We start from the raw sequence: 13,403 nt of genomic DNA, 5'->3' as shown, positions 1-13,403 counted from the left end.
TAGTGTCCATATCACAGGAAGCTTTTGTCCCACTCTGTTCTGCAGTGGTCTGACCTATCTTGTAATATTGGCTGACATTCAGAGTAAGGAAGCACTAGAGCTACTGTGTGTGGGAATTAGCATGAATTGGTACAATTTTTTTTTTTAAGTACATAGAACAACCATCTTATATAAGGTAGTTGGAAAGCTGTGGTGAAGTAGGTTAAGGCAGGTTAGTGTTAGAGTATCCAGTTAGTATTAGAGTATCTGGAAGGGAACAATGGACTCGAGACAGATTTCTTTGATAACAAATAATTTGTATATTAAGGAACTGAAACACAAAAGATTAAAGTGGTAGTTTGTGACCTCTCGAGGAGTCATACAGAAGTGGCTACGTACAAGATGCTGGTCCTTAAGCAGAGCATTGGGTTCTGTCACATGCAACTTTAAGAGGATACTGACACAGAGCTGCAGAGGTGGGGGAGATGGGGAGAAAAAAAGTAGAGAAGATAAAGAAAGATACACCTGCCTTATGTTCTACATCACTGGAGTGCATTGATTGCAAAAGTTGTTTGTAATCTTTCTCTGGGTAGGAGGAGGCAGTTAGGCTTTACTAGGAGTTATGGAAGTGCCTGAGGGTCCTGAGCACTTCAGAACCCAAAGACTCATGCTGACTCCTCCATCAATGATCATCCTCCCCATGATCATCATTGCTCAGTTAATAAAACTTATAGGGTGTGTTATTGCTCCCTACATAACACTGGCCCTTCAGAAAGACTTCGGCAGTGGTGGAAGTTCTGGGGAAGGGAAGAGAGCGTCAAGTCAGCAAGGTCTCTGCTACAGTGGAAAGCCACAATGGAGCCACAAACCCACAACAGTATAACCAGAGTCTTGGGCTGGGCTTGGGTATGCAGAGATGTCCACAGAAGAAGAAAAAAGCATGTATGTCACACAGGCTGACTCACACACACAACATTTGTGCTGCATGCAGTGAGGAAAAGAGGGGATCTCTAATAGAGATTTTCTGCCTGAATAGCAGCCATTAGGCAGATAGGTGTCCATGCTGGAAATGACCCTCAAATGACTGAAAACAAAAGCTAGGTTAAGTTATGGCTCACAGTGCTCCTTGCTTCTATTCAGGTGCTCCCAGCAAAAAAATAGGCTGATGGCTCTGCACTTCTGGTTCTCAAGCATTCAAGGGTTATGTTTCAGCCTCTGTGAAAAGGTAAGGATAGGATTGACCTTTACTATTCCTCACTCCTCTCATTGTGTCTGATTCAGATATTTCAATACCTTATCAGAGTAGGGTGGCTTTCAATCCTTGTTATTCAGCTAGCCATGTCTTCGGACTGCTGTCAGACTGGTATGGTTATTCTCAGTCCCTTGCGCTTTGTGCTCTCACTCTGGAGCACAAGGAAGACCAAATCATAATACTGATTGCATCTCCACATTTTGAAATCAAATCATGGACACAATGAGGGGCCATGAGAGGAGAGAAATGAAGGGGTTCTTCAATCTATGTGGCAGCACAAGTGGCAGCACAAGGGAGAAGGAGCAGCATAACATATGTGAGAAGTGACACAGCACTGGCACTCACATGGGTAGGGAATGTTCATGACCCCTCCCCTCAGAAGTGCTGTTCAACACAAAAATATGTCCCTGAGGTCTGTGGCCCCTCAGGGACACATTTCTGTGTAGTACAGAACATATCTGGTGAAAGGGGAGGTCACTGAAATCATCCTCCATCCACGATCATCCGTGCTGAATTAATAAAAGATATTAGAAGTGCTGCTGCTTTTTACATAGCACCAGCACTTCCTTAGTCTGGATGCAGCCACTGTTGCTACTCTGGGAGTCACATTTTAAGAAAAGCATTGATAAACTGAATGGATTCAGAGGAGGGCAATAAAGATAGTGGAAATAAAGTCCTATGAGGAACAGTTGAAGGAGCCAGGTATGTTTAGGCTGGTGGAGAGAAGACTGGGAGATAAGATGGTTGCTGGAAGCTTTGAAAAAACTGCACGGATTAAACATTGTAATGTATGTAAGTTGACTTCCAAGAGTAACCACATGAGTACAATATGCTAGATCAAAAACAATCCCAATTGGTTTGAGGATCTTAGGTTATTCTCCAAATGTGTGTGCAGCCTAATAGCATTCCTTCACCACAACACTATCATTGATTTGTGAATTGTGTTTATTTAAAACAGAGCAATCAAAATATCTTCAGTGACTTTTTGGATGCTAGAAATGTTGTAATTCTATACTCACATTGGAAGAGTTGTTATTTAACACACTCCAAGCTTCCAGCACTTTAATATAAAATGCAAGTCTTATGGGATATAAAATGCTAGACTACAATGATAAGGTGTCCTGCTTTATTCCCTGACTATGCATCTACATTAGATTTTTTTTAAAACCACATGTGTTATATTCATTGATATATGCAGTATAGGTAATATATTATTTTATGCGCCAAAAATATAGGAGAGCATCATTTCAGATACCTCACAAAGTTTAATGATGCTGTCCAAACGTGTCATTACATGCATCAGTAAAACAGGGTCTCCTGACAACAGAACTGTGGTTTCATTTATCCAAGGCAGCACATGCTGAAGAAGTATGCAGTGAATCCAAACTGTTATACAGGAACATACAGCAACAGCACTCACCAAACTGGTAGAGGCATGTTCCAGTTATCTTTGCAACATATAAACAACTTACAAATTAGCAGAGCTTTCTAATTTTCTAAGAATGATAATATATTATTGAAGAGAAAGGTGCAATATCTAATTCAAAACCCATGGATTCCCAGACCCTCCAATTGAAATGAAAACATCAGCCTACAAATGGATTCACAGAATAAGAATGGGGAAGATGCTAGCATTCTTTGACAATGGTTAATCCAAAGTAAAAGCACTGGTAAGAAAACCCATGACCCGGGGTTTAATCCCTTTCCCCTTAATTGAATGCCATGAATTCATGCCTTCTGTACTACTATTTTCCCCAGAGTACATTTTGCCAGGGTTTTCTTCTGTGAAAATATTTGTTTAGAAATAATTAGGAGCATGCACAAACCGGTTGACAATGAACCGGTCCGCAATGAACCAGGCCAGTTTGATGGTTCAATCATGAACCGAACTAGCCTTCAGGAGAGGTTCAATCCAGTTTGATTGAATGGACCAGTCCAGCCGGTCAGTTCAACTGAACCGGTATGCAGAACATTGGCTCGGTTCGCATTTGGTCCAAATTTGTATTGAACTGCAAAAACCAGTCTATGCACACCCCTAGAAACACAAGGGTATTTTCCAAAGGTGCTTAAAAATAATTTCAAACAGAAAATGTTCACACAAATGTCTGACACAGTTTGAACCCTACTGACTTCTGTAGAGGGGAAATAAATCCATCAAGGTTTAAACAAGCCACAACATGACATGCATATATCTGCTGGCATTGATGTATCTAACCGCTGCTAGATATGTTGAAGAGATTGCCCCTTTTTCTGTTCATTTAAGAAGCCTGGCTTGCTGGCATGGAGCCTGGCATGGGATGCAAACTGCCTAGTGGAGGTGGGGTGCATGGTCTCCCCCCTCCGCCACTAGACAGCTCAGACTAAGTGGGGGGCAAAGCACATCTCTCCCTGCCACTCATATTCCATGCCCAGCTCCACACCAGTGAGCAAGGCTTCTTAAATGAGTAAGAAGCCTGGCTCGCCGACGGGCCCGGGGTATCTGAGGGACTGCCTGTTCCCAAGGGTTGCTGCCCGCTTGACAAGGTCATCTGAGGGGGCTCTGCTCAGGGTGCCTACAATGAAGGAGGCTCGTCTGTCATGCACTCGAGACAGGGCCTTCTCTGTTGCTGCCCCCAAACTTTGGAATGCTCTCCCAGTGGCCATTCGCTCCTCGGACTCCATCACAGTTTTTAGAAAGCTTCTTAAATCTTGGCTTTTTACCCAGGCTTTTACATGACTGTTTCTACTGCTGCTTCTATGTGTTTTTACTCATTTATCATTTTTATGCTTGTGTTTTATAGTTTTTAAATTAGATTTGTTTTATATTTTTCGCTTAATATTTTAATTGTCATTTTTATTGTATGTTTTTAACTTTTGTGAACTGCCTTGGGGTTGTTTTTAATGAAAGGCAGTATATAAATTCAACAATAAAATAAATAAAATGTGGAGCCAGCCATGGAATCTAAGACACCTAGTGGAGGGAAGGGATCACTGGATGGATCCCTTCTTCAAGGACTATAAAGCAAATCCGGGGGGGGGAGAGAATATTTTCCTCTGTTTTTGTTCCATCCTTTGTTGTCTACTCATGAAGAAGATTTATTTAAAAAAAATATTTACTTATTTTTATATCGCCCAAAATTTTTATATCGCCCTTATGTCTCTGGGTGGTTTACAACCAGAGATTGAAGGGAGCAAAGAATTACTCCTCCACTAAATAGTTGTATACATCCTTGAGCCAGTCCGGCTCAAACTGTTTGAACATTTCAATTGTTGTGGATATTCTGTTCAATTACACTTAAGGTCTTGTGACATTCCATTTTGTCTACATAACAATCATTTTGTGTACATAACGATACAGCCCTATTTGGGGGCTATTCACTATTTGGAAATAATGGCCCCAATTCCAAGAAATTCAACATGAATTTGTATTCTGGTTCTTTTAAAAGATCTGAAGTGGACTGTGCTTCACTACTTCATGTGTCTTCTGACATATACTTAAAGAAGGCACATTATCTCTATTGTAAAATTGTCAAGGTTTTCTTAAATGGGAGTGCACTTATTCTTCACTTAAACCCAAACAAATGAAGGTTGTGCTTTAGAAGGCATTATTATACAAGGTCTAGTTTCACGGATTGAAACTCACCAGGAAGATTGTTTTTAATGGAAAGTAAAACTGTTTACAGATTTAAAACCCAGATCCCTGGGTTAGTGTTTGATCATAGCAAATAAAGCTTCTCGGGCTCAGTACTGATTCCGAGCTGTTCATGTTGACACATTTGGTTCCTGCCTTTATTCTTGTTCAAAGTGCAGCTGTTTCATTTCCCCCAGCCCACTTCCTTTCATATCTCCTGCCATTGTCAAGTTGAGATTTAATTTATAATTTTCTGAATTTCTCAGTGAAAATCGTTTGCTGACTAAAATAATGATAATAATAAATTGGAAATATCACTATGTCTTGGGCAGTGGTAGTAGCCTAGCATTCCAGTCAGTACTACTTTAATACAGACATTAGGCCAATGCATGCCTTATTGTGATGGAGATGTCCTCTCACATTAAGGTTGCACCTCAGCGTACATGGGAGAGGGAGGATTCTGAAAGGTGAACATCACAATCCACACCAACACTTTACACTTCAGAAAAAAAACTTATATGTGTAAAGCCTGGCCCTACCCAACCCCAGCACAGCATCCCTCCAGTGGCTGTTGCTGGTATCTACCTTATGTTTCTTTTTATATTGTGAGCCCTTTGGGGACAGGGGAGCAGCTTATTTACATAATATTTATTTTTCTATGTAAACCGCTTTGAGAACTTTGGTTGAAGAGCGGTATATAAATATCCATGGTGGTAGTAGTAGTAGTAGTGGTGGTGGTGGTAGTTCTCTGCTGGGCTTGCCACCTGTTATTCATTTCAAGGAACTGTTCATTACTAAGGATTAAAATGTAGTGTTCCTTTTCAAGTCAATAACTCAGTTCTGTGCACACCTCTGTTTGATTGTAACCATACAGTCGTTATAGACCCCTGCTAATTTGGTAAAGAGGCACCTTTTAACTTGGTGAATCTCTTTATTTAGCAGGGGGAGAGTAACTGGCCCTGTCCACCCCCAGCACAGTACCTCCAGTGACTGTTGCTGGTGACTATCATGTTTCTTTTTAGATTGTGATCCCTTTGGGGACAGGGATCCATCTTATTTATTTATTTATTTATTTATTTATTTATTATTTCTCTGTGTAAACCACCTTGAGCCATTTTTGGAAGGGCGGTATAGAAATCAAATCAATAATTAATAATAATAATAATAATAATGTACACAATTTCTTCCCTTTTTCCTTCTTTTTTGGCCTAGGGTCTGGGCCAGGGCCACTGACTGCACTGGACAGTACACACAATGACAGGGAGATGGCTTTGCATTGCAGGTCTCTAGCAGGGGCATCATTAGGGGGTGACCCATGGGGTACAGGCCTCCAATTAATTACTTGGAGCCCCAAATCTTATGAGCCATGCCCCTTCTCAATGACCTCTTCCAGAAAGGAAGTGAAGCACTGGAGGAACCTGCACAGAGAATAGGAGAGAGGTCCTAGCCTCACCTAGCTCTTTGCTGCTTCCACCTTCATAGCTGCTGAATTATAATATTACTAGCTGGGCTGGGTGCAAGGCATCTGCGCCTCTAGTTTTCCCCACCCACCGCCGCCAATTTCTTTTCCCCTCCACCACCACAGTTTTCTTCGTTGCCCACCTGCTGCTGCTGTTTTCTCCCCCTGCCTGCTCCCACTACCGTTTCCTTCCCCCCACCTGCTGCTGCTGTTTCCTTCCTCCCGACCTCCGCCATCACTGCCATTTTCCCCTCCCACCACCTGCCGCCATTGTCTCTCTCCACCACCACCATTTTGTTTCTCGCCTCGCCTGCCTGTCTGTCGGCGCTGCCGCTTTCCTCTCCACTTGCCGGCTGCTCACTCACAAACTCTCGCAAGAGCTGCCATGCATGGGATTAGCGACTGGTATGCCTTAGAGAAATATATATAGATATGTTATTATTCTTGGGGAGTATGAGTGAGTTTATCTAAATGGTGGCTGTGTGCCCAGACCCCAGATCTTTTAAGAAATTAGCAATGCCTGTGGTCTCTAGAAAGCAATAGAAAGCAATCTTTAGCCCTGTGGACCAGATAGCAGACATCCCTGTGGTAGGAAATACAGCTGCCACAAGCACTTGACTATACAATCAGAGTATAATAAAAGCATACTTTATACTTTAAAGGCTTTAGCAGACTAAACAATTGCTTATCATACATCCTATAGAGCAGGGATTCTCAGCATTGGGTCCCCTGATTTTATTGGACTTCAACTCCCATAATCCCCAACCAAAGGCCACCGGGGCTGGGGATTATGGGAGCTGAAATCCAATAACATCTGGGGACCCAACGTTGAGAATCCCTGCTATAGAGCAAGGCTGCACCACTTCGGCTCTTCAGCTGGACATACAGGTCTATGTGTTGGGGTACAACTCTCATTATCCCCAACCACAGTGGCCACTCACCAGGGATGATGGGACTTGTAGTCTAACATCTTCAGGATGCAGCAGTTGTGAAGCCCTGTCCTATGGAATAACTGGTGTAGTTGTTCCAACTACACTCCAGGTTTTAGCCAATCCCAGCTAAAAATGTTTAGCTATCTGTCCATAATTGTGTCAAAATTCAAACTGCAGGATGACTTCTTCCTCTCTTGTCTTGTCTCTTCCTCCCCAAAACTCACATAGGTTTCACATTCCAAATCCTACCAGCATTAAGAACTATGCATCCTTTTGCTAAGCCCCTGACCACCCATACCATTAGACTGGTGGTGAAATAATCGTAATAGGCAAATTTACAATACTCAATAGAGCCAATTCATAACAACATATGCAAAACTTCTTTTCTCTAGGCTATAGAAATCCATGTATTCAGCCTGTCTTAATTTTGTATTCTAAATCCTTTATCTTTGCAGCATTACTATGATTTTTGTTCAATTTCCCTTCATTCTGCTTGAACTGTGTTAGCCACAGTAATGTAGGTGCCAGGTGAAAAAGGATCAGAAGCAGCTGTAGATGCACATCAAATACAAGGAAACAGTTAGAGGATTAGTTTTCTTTATTTAGTATATCTGTTCCCAATGTATTTCACTTTCAAAACCTTTATCAAGGAATTTTGAAATTCAGCTCTTTACCTTGCAGAAATTATATTTAGTTTCTTCATATAGTTAAAATTCAATTGAGAAGGAGTTTGCAATTGAATTGCAATGGGGAGAGAGCTAAAATAAAGTACACCAGTTCTCTTTTCTTGTATTTTGTAGTGAAAGTAACCCTAGTATGTTCTTATCAGTTTTGGGTTGTGTGGTCCACATAATTCTCAAATCTTCAAAAACAATTCTGCTGTTAGCATTCCATCCCCCAGCCCTCCCCCCATGCCATCACTGCTGTTATCACTGATAACCCCTAATTTTTTTAATCATACATTCTATTGCCTAGGCAGTTGCCTTCTCTGTCTCATATCTGCAGTCGTGCAGTGTGATGGTGTTTGTATTTTCTGAAATTCATTCTACCATATTTACCTGAATACAAGATGACTCTGAATTTAAGATAAGCTTCTTAAAAAACAGAGGTTAAACACAGGTTATACCCTTATTTACCCCAAAGGAAGAGGACTATGAATTTTAAGATGACTCCCTGATTTCAAACATGAAAAAACCTGGGGCGGGCGGGGGGGGGACTGAAGGCTGTTCACACGAGCAACCCTACTTGGGCTTGCGTAGACCTATCGGAGTAGGGCTGTTCATGTGAAGCATTGGGTAGCCCAAGGTTTAACTTTGGGCTTGTTGGGCCTTCCCGCCGGCTGCGAGGTGTGGGGGCCTGAGTACTCACCTGGTTGCGGGGCTGCAAAAAATATTTGGAAATAAATTACAGCAATATTATGATTGCATCACAATGAGTTCTTTGCTCCCAGCAGAAAATTCAAAGGATCTCTTGCGATCTCGAAAAGCTTGAATACCATATATGAAAGAAGGATATGCAATGAAATGACCAACATCCAATTCAAATTGCTAACAGCAACCTTTTGCAGATGGCAGATAATTGCTTCAATTTTCTATTTGTTAAAAATGGCAACTAAGAAATAGCGACCTGCCCACCAATACTGTCAGTTTCTCAGGAAACTGAGACCTGAACCCAGGTACTTCAATTTCCAATTGTCCATCTCGACTTTAGAGCTCAGGCAAAAGTCTCCACTGATGCTTTGAATCAGATATTAAAGGTATGCCAACTTGCACATAGCTTTACAACCTTCAGCTAAGGGTTTCCCCCCCCTTTCAGACTACACAAAAGTGACATGCAAGGCTTTGATAGCAGAGCCCTTAAAGAGAGATCACTAATTAGGAGGCAATACTACACTTACTTATCCATCAACTTGTGCCACTGGAACTATTTGAGAACATTGTCTTGGCGAAGATAACATCTTCTGAGTAGTGCCTAAAATGGAGGTCATGACAACTGCCTGTAACTTTAGTTCTATTAGCTCATTATGTAAGGAGAGATGCATTAATTCTGCTATTTGGGCCAATGCTACAGTGCTTTTCTTTAAAACAGCACTTTTGCAGTCAGGTAGAATAAAATCACAGAGGAAGCATAATGCTGAAATTTTCTTTTTAAAACAGCTCTTCGCACCCTACGGACTTAAATAATTACAAGTCTGAATCAATTTTGCTTTTTACATCATTTGCCTTTTTTGAGAAAGATAATCAGGTGGGCAGTGATGGCGGAGCTCAAGGATTCTTTATGAAATGAGTTTTCTGTATCCATCTGTATGAGGACTTGGAACTGTACAGGATTTAGAATAGAGATTGTCTTTGGTGTCTGGTTCAATTATGTTCATAGAGAATTCTTCAGGGAGTGTGTAACTCTGTTCATCCTTCTGGACCTCTCAGTGACTTGTGATGGAATAGACCACTCAAACCTGCTGGACCATCAGAGATAGATGGCATTTGGCACTGCTTGAGAGTAGTTCTACTCTCATCTGAGAGTAGTTCCATATCCTTGAGAGTAGTTAGTTCCACTCCCTCATCAGCACTTGGCCATTGGGTATCTCAAGATTCCATCTGATTTCTGGTATTTTTAAACATCTAGACTGAACTGATGGGAGAGATTGTTTAGCTCAGCAGAGTGCGGTGTCATCAAAATCTGGATGACACTTACCACTATTTTTCATATCATGAAACTCAGGATCAGCAGGTCACTCTCTAAATAAATGCCCAAGTGTGGTTATAGGCTAGTTCTCGGTAGAAACAATAACTTGGGAAAAATAGGAGTGCCTTCAACAGCTTCAGCTTTAACTATTTCTACTGTATATTTTATTCATTTGTTTGTAAAATTTGTATACGACTTTTAAAATAATCCAAAGGTGGTTTACAAAACATTTAAAACCATATAAAACCATACAAACTACACAATAAGAATTAAAATGGAATATAAAAATACAAATCTAATTAAAAGTTTTAAAAATATGTACAATATAACCATAAGATACAAAGCAACAGCAAACTAAACATTCATTTAAAAGCTTGGGTTAAAAGCCAAGATTTTACTTGCTTTCTTAAAACTGTGGTGGAGACTGGGGAGCAGATGCCCACAGGGAGAGCATTCCAAAGTGTGTGGGCAATGACTGATAAGGTCCTGTCCCACATGCACAACAGCTGAGTCTCCCTCATTGTCGGCACATGGAACAGGACCCTCTCCCCCGGAGACCTTTTGAGTGAACAGAAACCCTTGGGAGCAGGTGGTCCCTCAGGTATCAGGGACCCAATTGTTCTGGGCCCAAACCTTTTAGGGCTTTAAAGGTAAAAACCAGCACCTTAAATTGGACCTGAAAACAGATTGGAAGCCAATATAGCTCTTTCAGAATAGGGGTGATATGATCCCAGCAGGCAGCTCCAGATAACATCCTAGCTACCATATTTTGCACTAGCTACAGTTTCTGAATATTCTTCAAGAGCAGCCCCACGTAGAACGTGTTACAGGAATCCAGCCATGACATGACTAAGGCATGGGTAACAGTGGCCAGATCTGCCTTTTCGAGAAAGAGATGCAGCTGGCACACTAGCCTAAGCTGTGCAAAGGCATCCCTGGCCACTGCCTCCACCTGAGCTTCCAAAAAAAGAGCCGGGTCCAGCAGTACCCCCAAGATGAGTACTTGCTCTTTCAAGGGGAGTGCAACCCCATCCAGAACTGGTAGAATCTAATCCCAATTGGCTCTCCTACTAACCAACAGCAGCTCCATCTTGCCAAAATTCAATCTCAGTTTGTTAGCCCACATTCAACCCATTACTGCCTCCATCCCCTGATTCTGGACATCCACTGCCTCCCTAGGATCAAGTGACAAGGAGAGATAGAGCTAAGTGTCATCTGTATATTCCTGACACTGGATGATCTCTCCCAGTGGTTTTGATGCATGGAGGACAAACACCCTTCAGGACCCCATAGGCGAATGGCCATGGAGCCAAGCAGTAGTCCCCCAGCCACACCTTCTGGACCCTTCCCCCAAGAAAGGACCGATGCCACTCCAAAGCAATGCCTCCAATCCCTATACTCGAGAGGCGTTCCAGAAGGATACCATGGTTGATGATATTGAACGCTGCTGAGAGGTCTAGCAGAACCAACAGGGACACACTCCCCATGTCAAGCTCCCGATGTAGGCCACTAGAGCAGCCAAGGCAGTTTCAGTCCCATATCCAGGATGAAAGCTAGATTTCAAAGGGTCTAGATCCTTTGTATCATCATAAAGCTGAAGTCATCTATACTCATTAATGATCACAATGCTCTCTGTATGGATCTGCCCCCCCCCCAATAAATAAAATAATGTCTTAAAGTACATTTTGTCCATCTTCTGCACTGAAAGCAATTTCTAGGCCTAGAATAGAGAATTCCATTACCCTAATGGAATTCAGAATAGTTTTCTCATTAAAATACCTTTGCTTTTCCTTGTGATAAATAGATCTTCTATTCAATGACTATTTTAGTCTTCAAGAACAAATATGGGAATTAAATAGTATGCATTTCTTGTTCATGACCTCATTATTTTACATACGAGGCTACCTCATACTACTTGGTCAATCTATTGGTCCATCTAGCCCAGTATTGTCTGCTCTGGCTGACTGACCATAGCTCTCCAAAAGATAGCTGTCAAACAAAGGTCTTTCTCAGCCCTGATACTTGATGTACTTTAACTGAGAAAGATTCTCACTTGAGGCCTTGAAGAGCTGCTGCCAGTAGATAATATAGACCAACCTTCTGCATGCAAAGCATGTGCTCTATGTTTGATCCCTGATTTATTTATTTATGTATTTATAAAAAGCCAAACATTTCATGAAAAAACAGGCTGTAATCTACAAAAGCTGCATTAGTTCATCTGGACATAATTTAGCTTGTTCCATGCACTAGACTACAGCAGACCAATTTGTTTAATAAAGGAACACTTTTTGCTTAGAGCCAGAATGTGCAGTGTTGGTAGGGTATAAAAGAGAAGTGTGTTTGCAGAAACGCTGTATTGGAGCTTCACCAATGTGTTGCCAAGCAAGCAAACACAGGAGCAGGGAGAACAATTTTCACTGCTCTCTCCTCCTTCCAAAAGTATTTTTTTGTTTCAGAAATATGTCCTTGAGCATTGCACAGATAGGGGAAAGTAGTGAAAATTGTTCCCCCTCTCCCAGTGTTTATGATCAGCTGTGTGGCAAGTCTTTGGCTGAGCTCCACAGCAGCATCTCTGCAAGGGTGCAGCTCTTGCTTCACCCTCATAATGTTGCAGAACATGTCCGCCACTGTGTATAGTTATGGCCACCGTATTTCAAAAAGGATATTATGGAACTCAAAAAGGTGCGAGGAGGGCAAACAATGCTTGGGTGGATAAAGCACCTTCCTTATGAAATAATGTTACATTTCATTATTATGAAATAATGCTTCTTCATTTCCTGTGAAGAAATTTAGGACAGACAAAAGGAAGTACTTCTTCACATATTGCATAATTAAACTGCAGATTTTTTTTCTGCACAGGATGTGGTGAAGACTACCGGCTTGAATAGCTTTAAGATAAGAAAAATTCATGCAGGACAAGTCTATTAATGGCTGCAATCTTGATGGCTGCATGTTACCTCTAGTTTCAGAAGCAGTGTTGCAAGGGAGGGGGTATGTTCATTTCCTACTTGTGGGCTTCCCAGAGGCGTCTGCTAAGCTACTGTGGCTAAGCCACAGCATTTACAAAATGCTGAACTAGATAGGCCTTGGGCCTGATCCAGCAAGTTCTTCTTATAGTCTTAAAACACACTGAGCCCATTCACATAGGGTAGGACAAAAACTGAGTGCTCCTACCATGAATTTATTTATTTATTTATTTATTTATTTAGTTAATTTATTATATTTATAAACTGCCCCATCCAGAGGCTCTGGGCGGTGTACAACAACTTTAAAAAGACATAAAAACACACAATTCAAAACACAGTGATAAAAACAATATAAAAACAATCCAAAAACAATTAAACCATTTAAAACCAATTAAAATACTTTTAGAAAACAGCAACACTTTACAAGCCTTGGAAGGCCAGGCCAAACAAATACGTTTTTAGGGCTTTCTTAAAGGCCAACAGCAAGCCTAAACTGCGGATATCTGCCAAGAGTGCATTC

The sequence above is a fragment of the Hemicordylus capensis genome, chromosome 4, assembly GCF_027244095.1.
Source record: "Hemicordylus capensis ecotype Gifberg chromosome 4, rHemCap1.1.pri, whole genome shotgun sequence".
Taxonomy (NCBI): domain Eukaryota; kingdom Metazoa; phylum Chordata; class Lepidosauria; order Squamata; family Cordylidae; genus Hemicordylus; species Hemicordylus capensis.
Note: the sequence above shows the minus strand (reverse complement) of the source record.